We start from the raw sequence: 7,206 nt of genomic DNA, 5'->3' as shown, positions 1-7,206 counted from the left end.
GTTGGTAATTTTTGTAGAGTATTAATTTTCGTTAATTTGGCCATTCATTTTTATCCACCGAATTTTAACCTCTACCACCCACACACAAGATAACTAATTAACAGAGCATATAGAGCGCTATAACTACTATTTTCAAGCCAGTGGAGGAGCCAAAGTCTTTGTCTATTACTCTATATTTTACTACAGTCATCTATTGGAAACTAGTGCTGTATATAGATCAAAGTGAAAAGGAGTTTGCTAACTGCTAGCCCTGAATATTTGTACCCACAAATATTAGCATTTAAGGAAATTTTTGAGATAATGCCAAAATATTAGATCCACAAATTTTACCAACCATACAGTATCTGTTCCCTTGTAAAAATAATTTGAGTAGCAGTAAATACTATTTATTTTATTTTGTAAAGTATTTTAAACAGTTGCAGCTAAAGGAAGAAAAAGTTTTAGTAAGACTGTATCTGATAATAAAGGTCCGTATTTTTCAATTGGTACATCAGTGACATTATTAATAGTTGGAGCTATTACAACCCAAGGTAGAGGAAGAGGAGCTGTTGTAGGACTACATGTATTTCTGAAAATGAAGGTACAAGTACATAATTTTTATGACCCCCCCCCCCATTGCTCATTTATATTATTTGCTTTTTCCAACAAATGAATCATGATACATGTTTTAATTTATAGATGAAGCAACTCCAACTAGTCAAAGAGGAACTGTCAGTAAAGGTTAGTATTCTTTCATTAATATACATGTGTTGCAAGTGATTTGTTTTAAAAGTGGGAGATTTAGCTGTGTCTAGAGGGAGAGGAACTGAGGTATTTCAGACATGTATGATTATTTTTAATTTTAAAATAATATTTAATCAGTTAAAGCGATATCAAGAGTGGAAGGACCAGTTATTAAAAGTGAGCCAGTTCATGAAGGTATTGTTCATTTATAATATTTTGTAGTAAAAGATATTAATGTTTGTTTGTATAGTGCAAGCAGCTCCAACCAGATTAAGTAGTGCCATGAGTCCGTTATTTCTTGCAAGCACTAAAGGTTGGCCATATACTTGTAATATAGTACACATTTGTTGCTTCTAACAATTGGCATGCACTTATACAACAGGGTCTACAAGTGAATCTGTTGGTAAAATGCCTGTGTCTGATAGTAAAAGTTAGTGTTCTTCAATTGATATGCATTAATGTAGCATAAATGATATTTACTTTAGAAGTTGGAGCTATGACAACTAGAAGAGAAACTGTTGTAGGCAGGACTAGCCTAACTGTTGGTCCAGGAGGCACTAGAGGACAAGAAGTTGGTTGTACTGATGGTAACAACTTATTTGATAATGTTATAGATCCTCATCTGGTAAAAATAATTTAAAAATTTGAGAAGAAGTAAATACTATTTATTTTTTATGTGTATGTATTTTAAACAGTTAGAGCTAAAGGAAAAGAAATTGTCAGTAAGAGTGTATCTGATAATAAAGGTTAGTATTTTCATTTGGTACATCAGTGACATTATTAACAGTTGAAGCTATTACAATCCGAGATAGAGGAAGAGAAACTCACAGTAATAATAAAGGTACATATGTATATGTACGTGTAAATAATTATTTTAAAGAAATTGTAAATGATATTAACAGCTTATTGATTAAGATACATTGGATATCAGGAGCTTTTTCATGGGCTTCTGGGTATATACATGTACATGTACTGTGAATGCATTACTATGCAAATAACTTAAAGAGGAGTTCTGAGACTATTTCTTGTTTCATAAATAGAAGAAGCCTGCGCTGCAGCAAATCAAAGGATTTGAAATGTAGTTCAGATGAAGTCAGTAGTGTCAATGATGTAGGTCATTATAGATTTTGTGCTAAAATAATACAGCATGATTATATGTATTTTATAAAGTAACAAATAATATATGTCAAGTAGCTGATGGACCAAATAATATAACTTTTTCTTCAATTTTATGTAGTTATTGTTTCATCTGTTGATAATGCTTCAGAAACTGAAGGTCAAGAAGGTGCGTAATAATGTTTTGATTATAGACTTTATGTTCACTAAACAGGCTGTTTTTTGGCTAAAAGATTTGCTTTTAAGAGATGAAGATAGGTGTCACATTTTAAATGGGTCATATTTAATTGTATCATTAATGCTGCTCAAATTTTACTGAAGCGAGACTATTTTGTTGGTGGATTGCAGCATCCTGTTAATGGGCAGCGTTATAAAATTAAATCAATTTCAAAAACAAATACTGAATTTGTTCAGATTTTGCAAACAGGTAATGCAAATATGCTTACTTGTTGACTTTGAATTCACATAATCATAGTTTGAAAATTGTGTTAAGCAAATTTTTTTAATTTCAGGTACTTCACACTGGGTATGTATTCTAATTACCAGTAATTGAAGTCAACTACTATGACAGTGTAGCTCCAACTCACTTTGCTAATGCTACAATTCTACAAATTGATAATATAATGCACACAATTGATTCATTCAATAGAGTGATATGAGTACCAGTACAACAGCAAGAAGGTTCAAAAGATTGTGGCTTGTTTGCAGTAGCGTTTGCTATGGCTGCCTGCAAAGGAAAGGAACTAAGTGAAGTGTGATTCGATCAAAAAATGATGAGACAACATCTGATTTTTTGCATTGAAAGCAAAAGAATAGTAGCTTTTCCTGAAAGGAAAGTTCAGCATTCATGTTCAGAGGAATCTACTGTTATTATCGATGTGCATTGTTCGCGTCGAATGCCTGAGTGCTTTGATGATATAATGATAGAGTGTGGATGTTGCCTATCCTGGTATCACAACAAACGTGTAACTGTAATTGATGAAGATGGTTGGAAATGTAACAATTGTGCTATGAAAAATAATTAGCATTTAATAATCTTTAACTCATTTATTAATTGTAGTTCATGATAATTATAATCAGTTCATTGTATTAAATTAAAAAAAACTGTCATTAGACCAACTGTTTCCTAAATAATAATTAATCAATGCTGATAGAAATATTTGTACAGTTGTAACTTGTAATACATTATCCTAGCTCAGCCATGTCCTCTAGCTCTACACCACATAGATGAGTCATTCATGGGTGATGCCACCTTCCGGCATCATTTCAACACATAATGTCACTATTCTTAGGATAGCCTTTCATGGTCCTCTTCCAGAACATATAGTGGTGATTTCAAAAGTTTCTATGCTCATTATATTATCAAAATTTTAAGTGTCAATACATGAACTAAGTATATCTCATAAAAGAAAGAAAATGCTGGTCCCAGTTCATCAGGGTCAGGCTAGATGCAATCTACACTCTAGTCACTCCACAACTGAGCTTTCTTGTTGATGCTCACTTAATTCATATTAACTCCCTAAATATGAGTTTAAAAACCTGAAAACAAGTGAAAAGAAAATAGTACATAAAATAGTAGCTGAAAGTAATAACAACCATACCAGTTTTAAATGGTTAAAATTAAATTAGATCTAAGTAATGATTATTGATCACACAACCGAGCACTTTCAATAATGGCTATAGCAATAAGTAGAGAACTTAAACTGTCCAAACTTGCTGAGCTTTTAGAATAAAGGTGCATCTATATTGCTACGAAAGAGGACAGCTGAGATGTTTGTAGAAATTTTTTAAAAGACGCGTGCCGATTAACAATGTTTTTGACCAGGAAAGAATTTTTTGACACCGAACTGTACCAGCTCTCATTTTTAAAGAAAAAAGGTAGAGCTGTAATCTTCTATATCCTGAATGAGCTTTTATAGTTGCACCTATTCATGAACATGTTAGTCTCTTTTGTCTAGGAACTACTTGTACCAGTGGTTGATAATGCATGGTGGCTGAACACTCATGGCCTACTCTAGTACATAAAAGCCGGTTCAGGGAGAACTCAGTGTAGTCTTGTAAGGCAGACAATTCCCAAGCTTTGACTTGTATAACTATAGTACAACTGATATCTTCTAATTGTTGCATGCCAGTCACAACTCAAAAATTGACTAGAAAATTAACAAAAATGTACTTAAATGCAATATCAAAATACAATGGCTATACATTGTGTTCCAGAGCTAATGACACTTTCGACAAAACCAATGTTTGGTTTTTGGATTCTTTAATCTTACACACTTTATGATACAAATTTAGGTAATAGTTAACATATGATTTAAGGAAACTTATGAAGGTCATGACAGCAATTTCTGCATGTGTATACTGGGTCATGCTTTTATCTTACAAAAACATCTTTTACAAGGAGCCAAGCATCATTAAAGAAGTATTGACAGATAACGTACTCATCGACATTCTCATCTAAAATAGCATCTGGAAAATTTTCAGGTCTGACATCGACATCTGTCTCTTCAATTAGCTTCTTCAAATTCTTAAGAAGCATGGTAGCAATTTCAGCACAAACAAACCAACCTAACATAACTGGGAAAAACATTAATAAAAGCGGTAACCATGTTACTTATTTTTTTAGCTGATGTGTGAAGTTTTATGAAGAGAACAAGTTTGTCCCTTTCTCCTTCTTTTCAATGGAAGACCAATTAGAGTTGATTCATGACCTTTAGGCCGCCCTCTCATACAAATTATGGGTAAAAGAGAAATTTCTAAAAATAGTGTAACAATCTTCACAATAATAATAATAAGCTTCAAGATAGTTATCCTTTTGTAATTGATTCTTCAATTCAGAAATTGAAAGAGCTGGAATTGATGGGTTAAGAGCAACAAAATGAGGAAAATGGGTTATTAATGCCTATACATGAGCATTGATTCAGCTTTAATATATGCTTGCATTGCAGAAAATTACCCATTTTAAAATGAAGAATGTAAATTCTATATTATATTATGGCAAACTTTGTGAAAGCAGGAAAAGACTGCATAGATAAATGATGCTAGTAAAAACAGGCAAGGATAAAGACATGTCACTAAGTATGCTAAAACTAATAAACCCTATGAACAATTACTAACCTCCAGGAACATTACTGTAAACTTATTTTCTTATTTTTTAAATGAATCAAAATTGACCTCACCATTTTACTCAGAAGGCTATTGTTGACACGAATTTGTGCTAATAATTAGAAACAAAGTTACCGCAGTTTGCAGTTGACTCTAAACACCAGCTTAGCTAGCTGTGTTAGCCCCAACTACATTAGCACCTAATCACTCACGTGACTGATTATACCACAGGCTGTAAGATGGCAGTATCATATTTTCTTGGGCCTCTCATCATTGGAAAGGCTGACCAGGCAGACCAACAGGTGAATAACACGAGAAACCAAGCCTCTAAGGTACAAAGGGGTTTGCAAAATCTAAAATAGTTCTACACCGAGGCTTCACTGTAATCTGGCGCCTGGACTAGTTATAATTACTGATTGTATATGTTTGAACAGTCAGTCACTTGTGCTCTTATGTTTCTAGGATATTGTGCTACCTAGTCAAGCCACAGCTTGTAGCCCAAAAGAGGATCTACATTATTCGGTAAAAATCATCAATCAGTCTCGTAAATCAAAGTATGAGATGCACAGGCTTTGTGTCAAAAAGAAATTTGAGACTATTGCGGAATTGAAAGAAGAATTAGTGAAAGCGTTTTGTGATAAAATAGGCAATAGTCCACCAGAGCAAGTAGGATATTTTGAGCCTGGGCATGGAGCGAAAGGTAAACAGAGGTGGCTAAATAATAGAGAAGACTTAAATGACATGTATGATATTCACTCAAGTTCTCAGGAAGTTATGCTTTGGACTTTCAAAATTATGACTTGGCACACCAAACCTCAAAGCATGCACGCTGCGCAGAGGATTCGACTGATGATATTACTTCTGGAGCTCCATCAACTAAGGTTACATGTAGTGAAGCTATATCAGAGAAGCTTAAGGAAGTAGATGAGATTGTTAAACAACTTTCAGGTATACATGAAGCCACTGGTAATTACACGATGGAACAATTGAGAACATGGGCACATCTCATACAGATGAAGAAACACACTTCAATGGATATTCCTCCGGATAAACCTTTTTTTGGCCAGTCTTCTAAGCGAAAACTTTCTCATACTAGCACTAATTCTACATTTCGTTTGAAAGTAATATCAATGCGTGGCGATTGTATTGATTAATTAAGAAAGCTCATGACTTATTCGATATCGGTGCAATCACTAAGGAGCAATATGATGATCTTCAAAGAAACATTTTTGATGACCTCAATGGTATGAGAAAGTGACAAATCTTAATGTATTGTATCATTCATTTATTCATAATCATTTATTCATGATCAATCTTAATTCATTACAATTAATTCGTAATTGAGCCAATAATAATGATGATAATAAAATAGCAATAATTAGTTGTGTTCATTGATAGTAATAGTAGTGATAATAATAAAAATAAATAATTAATATCCAGCATGTTTAATCCATGCAACACAATTATCAGTGGTGATGCTTTCAAATGCTGCTGATAATAAGGTCATAGGTGACGGAACTGCTTGCAAAAATTCTTCATGTTCCTTAAGATAATATTTTACATAACTGAAAGCTTCTTCAGTTGGATTATAATCGGGGCTGTAGGGTGGTAAGTGCAGAACAAGAATTCCAGCATTATTAAGAACGTGAACCACTGAATTAGTGCAGTGAATTGATGCATTGTCCATTACTAAAATAGACCTGTCATTCAGACCATCAAATGGAAGCATGTTAGGAATGACCTTTCCCCTGATGAAGTCACAAAAATGGTCTGAATTGACACTCGATTAATAAAATTCGTAAGTTATCAAGCCTATGGTGGATATTGCTGCAGTGGCATTGATCCCTTTCCTCTTAGTACAAAACGATGTTGTATTGCTCTTTCCCCTCGTAATGAGTAACCATTCTTTCTCATAAAATTCCTACGGTCTGCAACAGTTTCATCCACCCACACAAACCAGTGATTTGGAAATGTCAGAGCATGTGCCATAAAATGACTTCGTAATTGCAAACTTCTTTGTGTTGCAACAGACTGTATTTTTTTCCTAGTCATACCATACTTCTTCAAAAGTGTGCAAATAGTACACAAGGACACTTTAGTTCCTGTAGCTTCTGCCACAGCTTCACAAATTCATGTTGCTCCACTCTAGGGTTTTCTAAAACCATACTAATGACAAAAAGCTCTTCATAGTCAGAGCATAATGTGATGGACATCATGGGGCCTTCTCTGATGCAGCATTCCCTGAAGCAGAAAAGATTTTCA

At 33.8% G+C, this 7,206-nt stretch overlaps 1 long non-coding RNA gene across 1 annotated transcript; it reads left to right on the top strand.

Moving 5' to 3' along the window:
• Positions 1-549: 549 nt before the first annotated feature.
• Positions 550-802, top strand: LOC109584052 (uncharacterized). The gene is made up of 3 exons (XR_002185819.1): positions 550-580; positions 679-720; positions 773-802. It is a non-coding gene; the product is annotated as an uncharacterized LOC109584052 (long non-coding RNA).
• Positions 803-7,206: the final 6,404 nt, after the last annotated feature.

This window comes from Amphimedon queenslandica, unplaced genomic scaffold (genome assembly GCF_000090795.2).
Source record: "Amphimedon queenslandica unplaced genomic scaffold, v1.1 AMPQUscaffold_13253, whole genome shotgun sequence".
NCBI classification, from domain to species: Eukaryota; Metazoa; Porifera; class Demospongiae; order Haplosclerida; family Niphatidae; genus Amphimedon; species Amphimedon queenslandica.
The sequence above is the reverse complement of the archived record's forward strand: the minus strand, read 5'-3'. Positions and strand labels throughout refer to the sequence as shown.